Genomic DNA, 8,681 nt, shown 5'->3' with positions numbered 1-8,681 from the left:
GCCTGCGCGTCCGGAGCCTGTGCCCCGCGACGGGAGAGGCCACAACAGTGAGAGGCCCGCATACTGCAAAAAAAAAGAAAAAAGAAAAAAAAAAAAAAAAAAGGAATAGGCACCATGACATCAAATGGAGTTGGGCTCCACTACACTAGCTGTGTGGCCTTGGACATGTTACTTAACCTCTCTGGGTTTTAGTTTCCTTGTCTGTTCAGTGGTGGTTAATAACACATATCTTCTAAGGTTATTGTGAGGCTAAGAGTGATATCGAATGTAAAGCATTTCTTTAGCATGATGTCTGGACAAAGCAAGTACACTTTTATTCATTAATTAATTCCATAAATATTTTTACTGAGTGCTTACCACATGCTTGACATTTTTCTAGGTACTTGGCTACACCAGGGAGAAACTTTGACAAAAAGTCCTCATCCTATGACACTTACAGTCTGGTGGTAGGACACATTCAGCTAAGCAATAAACATAATAAATAAGTAAAATACAGTGTGCTAGAAAGTGGGAAAAAGTAAAACAGGAGAAGGAACATTGGGAGTGCTGCATGGGGCATTGCAATTTTAAATAGAGGGGTGTCACTGAAAAGATGACATTCAAGCCATGGCTTGGAGGAGGGGAGAGAATGATCTGTGAGGATATCTGGGGCACAGCATAGGAGGGAGAGGAAATGCCAGCACGGAGGCCCCCCCAGCTATGGTGGGCAGCAGATCTGAAAGTAGCAATAAGCCATGGTGTTTGGAAGTGAGTGAGGGGGAGAGTTAGGCAATAGCAGATATTATTTTTTAAAATTCCTGTTACTGGCTCTCTACTAGATCATGCTTTTCCCAAGGCCATGACACAGAGAGAGGCTGAAACACAAGAGTCCAAGAGTGGGGAAATAGTCTTATTTAAATGAGAGGAGTGACTCCAGGGGCAGAAGGGAGCTTTCTTATCCCCCAGCAGTGGTTGCTCTTTTTCCTATGAAATAAGAATCCTGGGAAGCACCTATACCTTCTGCCAATGGCTTCCTTGGCTGCTGTAAAAAAAGTCTCCTGAATGGAGGTCCTAAGTCATCATTTACATTATTTCGGGGGGGAGCTACCTGAAACCCCAGTCTGTCCCCACACTGAAGTAACTGACCATAGAATTCCACGTGAAAACTTGAGGACAATGAATCCCAACTGGCTTTATATTTTTGTCATTCTAAGCACTGTCCAAATTGCAAAGCCCCTTTCCCCCATCCTCCAAGTCTGTCTGTCCTCTCCCCTACCCTTCTCTCCCCATGCTGCTCTGTGCTTCCTTCACAGCAATGATTCTCAAATTTGAGAATTAAACTTGATTCACAACCTGGAAGGCTTGTGAAAACACAGATTTCTGTTCCCATTAGAGTTCCTGATCCAGTAGGTCTCAGTTGGAACCTGAGTATTGGCATATCTAACAAGTTCCAAGGTGAGGTTGATGCTGCTTGTCTGGACCACACCTTGAGCACCACTGTTCTATACTCATTCATTCTCTCAAAACTTTCTTACTTCCTCTGGGACCAACACTGCTACGTGGCAACCAACTCTCCGTTCACCCTTGACCTTGGAACACACTCTTCCTTCCCTCCATACCCCCGCGTTGGCTGAAACCTGCATGAAACCATCTCCAGTACTGAGGGATCCTTCTCATACACCAGAAAAAAGCCATCTCCCCGAAAACAATTTTTTCTCTCAATATGTGTAGAAGTCCCTCCACTTTAAAAAACGTACCTGTCTCTCTATTTCCCACCACTCACTTCCTAACTATCCTTCTCGAGACATGGCAGAATCTAGCATCTGGTTATTTTCTCCACCTCATTTCTTATCACCATTTTGGGTGACTTCACTGCCAAAATGAAAGGCCTGCTTAAGTCTAGAGACTCCCCCATCATCAAAGCCAATCACTGGGCTGAGAACTTCTCCATCTCTGAAATAATAAATCCAAATATCACATATGTACTGTGAACACAACCTCTTTTCATGGTTCCTATACTTCTTATTGCTACCAAATCTGTTCTTCAATGACAGAAACCCCAAGCCCTTTGACATCTTCGTTCACTCCAGGCATCAGTCCTGTATTTACATGCTTTTCTACTTAACCTGATCTACATGGCCCATTGCTAGTGCCCTCAAGTAGCTTACTCCATCTTCTGCTTTTCCTTTACCTTCACACAGGCTGCTAGGGTGTGCCAGGGAAAAATCACAAGCAGTTGAACTAGGTGGTCTTGCTTAGCTGACCTAGGTGGTCTTGCTTCAGCTAAGCACTTTGGACACACCTCTCTATACATCGCTTTTCACAATATAGGATAAGGCTGGAAGAACTCTTCTTTCTCTCATGCTCCACATCCAATCCATTTAGCAAATCCTTTTGGTTCTACCATCAAAATAATTTAGAATTGGACCACTTCTCATCACCTATATCCTGATCATTCTAGTTTAAAACAATATCATCTTTCCTCTGTAATGCCATAGCCTTCTAATCGGTCTTCCCACTTCCACCTTGGACCCAACATTTGGAGTCCATGCTCAACAAAGTAGACAGAACGATCCTGTAACATTAAGTCTGATCATGTCATTCTTCTGCCCAAAGTTTTCCAGGGCTTCCCATCCCAGTCCCTAGCAGAATCCCATTGCCTGCTCTGATGACCAAGCATTACAGGATCTGCCCCACAGCCTCTCAGAGTTCCTCTCCTGTTCCTTTCCTTCTCATCATCTTTCTCACCAGAGGAGCCTCCTTTCTCTTCTTCAAACACGCCAAGGATGTCTGCACTGCGGCTCCTCTACTGGAATGAGCCACCTCCAGATATCTGTGTGCTTCCCTCCTTCTCCTTCCTCTCAGCCCACTCTAGTTGAAATTCTACCCCCTGCACTTCCTAAATCATTTCCCTGCTTATATGTCTCCATAACGTATGTCACTATCTGAAATATTACTTATTTTGCTACTTTTTTGCTTTGTCACCCCTGCTTAAATATAATCTCCATGAGGCAGGGGAATTTCGCCCCCAATGCCTAGACCAGCTATTTAGTAAGGGCTTAAAATAAGTTGTCTGATTTGATAAATTCATGAAATCTGATTATAAAGTTCTTGAAAATAGATTCTGAGCCTAGTTCTTTTTGTTTCTTTAGCATCGAACACCAGAGTGTGGTATTAATTAATAAATGACTGTGGAAGAAGCAAGTGAAGAAATGGATAGGATTTATGTTTGGCATCAGGAAAGGAGGATGGATGTTGGAGGAAAGATGAATGAGAACTAGCCTTCACTTAGTGAAGCCACATGAAGAACCCTTGAAGGTCATGCCCCAACCTAGAGACTAGGTTGACCTTATTACTGACTCTAGCCTTTCCTGCTGGGAAAAGGGTGTTTTCAGTAAAACACTGGTAGAAACTTCCTTGCTCAGTGACTTTACTGTCATGAGGCAGTGAAATTCTTCATAGAAAGTATCTAGTTTAGGAAAATGATCGTATAAGAAATAGGGTCTGGACTGACATGTACACACTGATGTCTATAAAACTGATGACTAATAAGAACCTGTTGTATAAAAAAATAAATAAAATAAGATTAAAAAAAAAAAGAAATAGGGTCTGGCTTCCTGCTAGATAATTAGGAGCTGAGGTCATGCTCTGGGTCACTTAAAAGGTAATTCCCATTTGTCACTAGTTGTAAACTCAACCCAAGTGAGCTATATTTATGATCGCCATCTGGGTTTGAAGGAGGCAAAGCTTATGCTTTTTGGCATAACGGCCAGGCCTGTATTAATTTGCAAGGATGTCCTCAATTAGTCTAACTCATTAATCTCCACATCTGCCCCGTACAGGGCTCCTCTCTGGCTGAAGGATAACGGGACCTGGGAATGTTATTTCATTCTCTCAGCATTAAATTGCTTCTCGTGCTCCCAGCTGGTCTGCTGGGATTTCAGAAAGTGTTCTTCGTCGGGGCACAAATGGTCAGAAGCACATCTTGATATGCTCTGGGGACGAGATTAACACAAAGAAGCCCCACAGAGAAATAGTATAGCGGTCTCTCCTGGGAAGATTATTCTTTGTTGGCCACTCTTTATTCCAGATTTGCTTCTATCCATCTATTCCTGCAGGTGGCATTGTCTGGCATCTCTCCTACATGCTATTCACCCCACTGATGTCCAACAAGCCTGCTGCCTATTCAGCAAACAAGTCCAAGGTGCCTACCACTGCTGGCAAGGACATCAGCAAATTCTCCAAAACGGAAATAGCTGGGACACCTTCTCAACACCTGTTCTTACTCTGGCTTGGAGTAAGAAATCAACAGATGATGAAATAAGGGTAACTTGGGTCCTTCCCAGTCTCTCATCTAGGTGTTTTCAACCCCAGATTCTGCTTTCATCATCAAGGGATTTCAGAGACCTTCAAAAGTCATTCAGTCCATACCCTACAAACCAGGCAACACTCACTCCAGAGAGAAGCACATTTGTCTTACACTTTTTTTTTTTTTTTTTTTTTTTGCTGTATGCGGGCCTCTCACTGTGTGGCCTCTCCCGTTGCGGAGCACAGGCTCTGGATGCGCAGGCCCAGCGGCCACAGCTCACAGGCCCAGCCGTTCCGTGGCACGCGGGATCCTCCGGGACCAAGGCACGAACCCGCGTCCCCTGCATCGGCAGGCGGACCCTCAACCACTGCGCCACCAGGGAAGCCCACATTTGCCTTATACTTAAAGGACTCCATTCTACTATAACATCTCAGTGGACACCAATAATCCTGAAAAGGAGAATTATTTTGCTTGAACACTATTTTTTAATGTATTGATATGTCTTTTCTTCATCAGTATAGAGAGACAAAGAAAGGTTTTCAGTCTTTTACATAATAATCCTCTAAATATCTAATTTAACATTGCAAGCAAAATAGGGATTGATGTCAAATAATGAGTCTGAGCACAGGCCCTGTAAGATGCTAGCTTTGTGACCCTGGTCAGCTTACTTACTCTGCTCCGAATCTCAACATCTACATCTATAAGATGGGGGCAATATTCTATTCATTCAGTAAATATTTATTAAGTTTAGTTAGGTCCCCTTTGTTTATTTTTGTTTTTATTTTCTTTACTCGAGGAGGTGGGTCAAAAAAGATCTTGCTGTGGTTTATGTCAGAGTGTTTTTCCTATGTTTTCCTCTAAGAGTTTTATAGTGTCTGGTCTTACATTTAGATCTTTAATCCATTTTGAGTTTATTTTTGTGTATGGTGTTAGGGAGTGTTCTAATTTCATTCTTTTACATGTAGCTGTCCCGTTTTCCCAGCACCACTTATTGAAGAGGCTGTCTTTTCTCCATTGTATATCCTTGCCTCCTTTGTCATAGATTAGGTGACCACAGGTGCGTGGGTTTATCTCTGGGCTTATCTCTGGGCTTTCTACCCTGTTCCATTGATCTATATTTCTGTTCTTGTGCCAGTACCATACTGTCTTGATTACTGAGCTTTGTAGTATAGTTTGAAGTCAGAGAGCCTGATTCCTCCAGCTCTGTTTTTCTTTCTCAAGATTGCTTTGTCTGTCTGGGGTCTTTTGTGTTTCCATGCAAATTGTAAAAGGAAACGATAAACTAGACGAAAAGACAACACTCAGAGTGAGAGAAAATATTTGCAAATGAAGCAATGGACAATGGATTAATCTCCAGAATATACAAACAGTTCGTGGAGCTAAATATAAAAAAAACAAACAACCCAATCAAAAAATGGGCAGAAGACCTAAACAGACCTCTCTCCAAAGAAGATATACAGATGGCCAAGAGGCACATAAAAAGATGCTCAACATCACTAATTATTAGAGAAATGAAACTCAAAACTACAATGAGGTATCACCTTACACAGGTCAGAATGGCCATCATCAAAAAATCTACAAACAATAAATGCTGCAGAGGGTGTGGAGAAAAGGGAATCCTCATACACTGTTGGTGGGAATGTAAATTGATACAGCCACTATGGAAAACAGTATGGAAGTTCCTTAAAAAACTAAAAATAGAACTACCATATGACCCAGCAATAACACTACTGGGCATATACCCTGAAAAAAACCATAATTCAAAAGGACACATGTATCCCAATGTCCACTGCAGCACTATTTACAATAGCCAGGACATGGAAACAACATAATGTCCAATGACAGATGAATGGATAAAGAAGATGTGGTACATATATATACAATGGAATATTACTCAGCCATAAAAAGGAATGAAATAGGGTCATTTGTAGAGATGTAGATGGACCTAGAGTCTGTTATACAGAGTGAAGTAAGTCAGAAAGAGAAAAAAAAAATCATATAGTAACGCATATATGTGGAATCTAGAAAAATGGTACAGGTGAACCTATTTGCAGGGCAGGAATAGAGACACAGACAAAGAGAATGGACATGTGGACACGGAGGGGAAGGGGAGGGTGGGACAAACTGGGAGATTAGGATTGACATACATACACTACCATGCGTAAAATAGACAGATAGTGGGAACCTGCTATAAAGCACAGGAAGCTCAGCTTGGTGCTCTGTGATGACCTAGATGGGTGGGATTAGGGGGGTGGGAGGCCCAAGAGGGAGGGGATATATGTATACATATAGCTGATTCACTTTGCTGTACAGCAGAAACTAACACATCATTGTAAAGCAATTATCCTCCAATAAAAATAAATAAATACATAAATAAATAAATATTTATTGAGTTCCTACTCGAGAACAAACTCTACGCGTGGTTAATGATCTTAACAGAGACATTGACTGATGCTGGAAGTTTAGGTTGGGAAAGTTTCAATAAGAGAAATATTGTGTCTAAGCTGATGTGCTAGTAGCCTGAAAATCATCTTGTTCATGGCTCCTGACTCCAGCTGTATCAGGTTGACCACGAGGGACACAATCCCACAATGTATACTCCTTAATATTTACTGGATACTTACTACTGGACAGGCACTTAGAAACACTTTACATAAATTCACTAATTTAACTCTCACTAGAAGCTTATTATCTAGGGTACCATTATCCCCCACCCCCATTTTACAGAGTAGTAAACTGAGGCACAAGGTGAAGTAACCTGCTCAAGGTCAAGTAGTTAGATGGTAGAGCAGAAATTTGACCCTGGGTGGTCTGACTCCAGAGTCTACGTTTCCTGGAACGAGTCAGTCACCATGCTCCTTTCTAAGTGTTAGGGACATAATCATAGGCAAACAGAGACCAGAACTCTGCTCTCATGGAACTCACTGTCTAATGAGGTTAATAGATATTGAACAAGGCATTATAATAACAAACTGAGATAAATGTTCTGAAGGAAAGAAACATGGTACTATGAGGGCATCTAGCAGTGGCCCTGGACCCCTTCCGTACTGAGAAAGGACACTTGCTCTGAGATCTGCAGGCTGAGAGGAGTTAATCAGTGAAAGGGGTGGAACTGGAGAGTATTTGAGGTAGTGAGACTAACACGTGCAAAGGCTCCGTGTTTGTTGGAAATGGAAATGGTGTGTTGGAGGAACTGAGAAAGGCAGTGAGGCTTCAGGAAATACAGAGATTGATGGGCCGTGTGGGCAAGAAGAGGCTGGTGAAGTGGGCAAGGGTCCCTCCATTTAAGTCCTAATATGCCTGTTACATATTTTGATCTTCATCACAAGAGGAATCGCAATCCATTAAAGAGTTGTAAGAAGAGGCGTTATGTGATCAGATTTCTGTGTTGAAAATAACAGTGCCTTTAACATGCCGTGCATGTTAAATGAGGCAATAAATGAAAGCCCTTTCAGAAGGTGTAAAGTGCTACAGCATCAGTGATTTTAATTAAAGTAGGTCTAGGTCTCTCTACCCACTGTGACTTTGAATCACCCTTTGAACACTGTGGGATTGTGTCAAGTCATAGCCAACTTCATACAGCTGGAGTCAGGAGCCACAGTTAAGGTGATTTGAGGGGTACTGCATGCCAGCTTGGCAACAGCACTTCTCTTATTGAACCTTGCACAACCTAAACTTCTAGCATCAGTCACCATCTCTGTTAATGTGCGTATGCTATCGGTCCATTAGCTGTCCAACTGTTAATAGAAATTACTACTTGATCAGATCACTTTAACTGGTGCCAGAGCCCCCAAAGAAGTGGTGCCCAAGAGAGTTAAATTCTGGCTGTGGAGGGGATGTAATAAGCCTTAGAGCAAGTGACGATATCAAGACCTCCAGGGAGCTTCATGAGGAGAAGCAGCAAGAAGGGTGCTATTCGTGTAATGGATGTTGACTGAGCCCCTAATTGACAGGGGCTCATTCTGGTGCACTGAAGAGATACAATTCTTTACCAAAGAACTGGTCCATAGCAACTCTAAAATATAGAATGAAGATTTTGACACATCTTTGGTCGGGAGGGAGTGATATAGCAATTAATTCTAAATCTGTAGCCTTCCTATGCTAATCTTTCAGATGTGTACCAAAAAATATGAAGAGAGTGAGTTATCCGATCAGCATTCTGAAGGCAGAGGTCACAGGTACTAAAGCACCTGGTACCATGTACCTAAGCACCTGGCGTAGCGCCACGTGTGTCTGGGGCTTTCACCAGTATCTCCTACTGGCTCTCTGACTTACAGACTATGTGGAATAACGGGATGCAGTGCAGATTTCCGCCAGAGGCGGAGGTTGAGGAGTTCCTGGAAAGGAGATGCTCCTGTCCTGAGACTTGAATTCTCCCCCTTCCCTGCTGAAA

The 8,681-nt window shown here is 42.5% G+C and overlaps 1 protein-coding gene across 1 annotated transcript in view; it reads right to left on the bottom strand.

Moving 5' to 3' along the window:
• Positions 1–8,681, bottom strand: part of ASTN1 (astrotactin 1) — a 343,770-nt gene that overhangs the window by 10,315 nt on the left and 324,774 nt on the right. The gene's annotated exons all lie outside the window — the stretch shown is intronic.

Source organism: Lipotes vexillifer, unplaced genomic scaffold, assembly GCF_000442215.2.
Source record: "Lipotes vexillifer unplaced genomic scaffold, Lipotes_vexillifer_v1.1 scaffold220, whole genome shotgun sequence".
Classification (NCBI taxonomy): Eukaryota; Metazoa; Chordata; class Mammalia; order Artiodactyla; family Lipotidae; genus Lipotes; species Lipotes vexillifer.
Note: the sequence above shows the minus strand (reverse complement) of the source record. Positions and strands in the feature narration are given on the sequence as shown.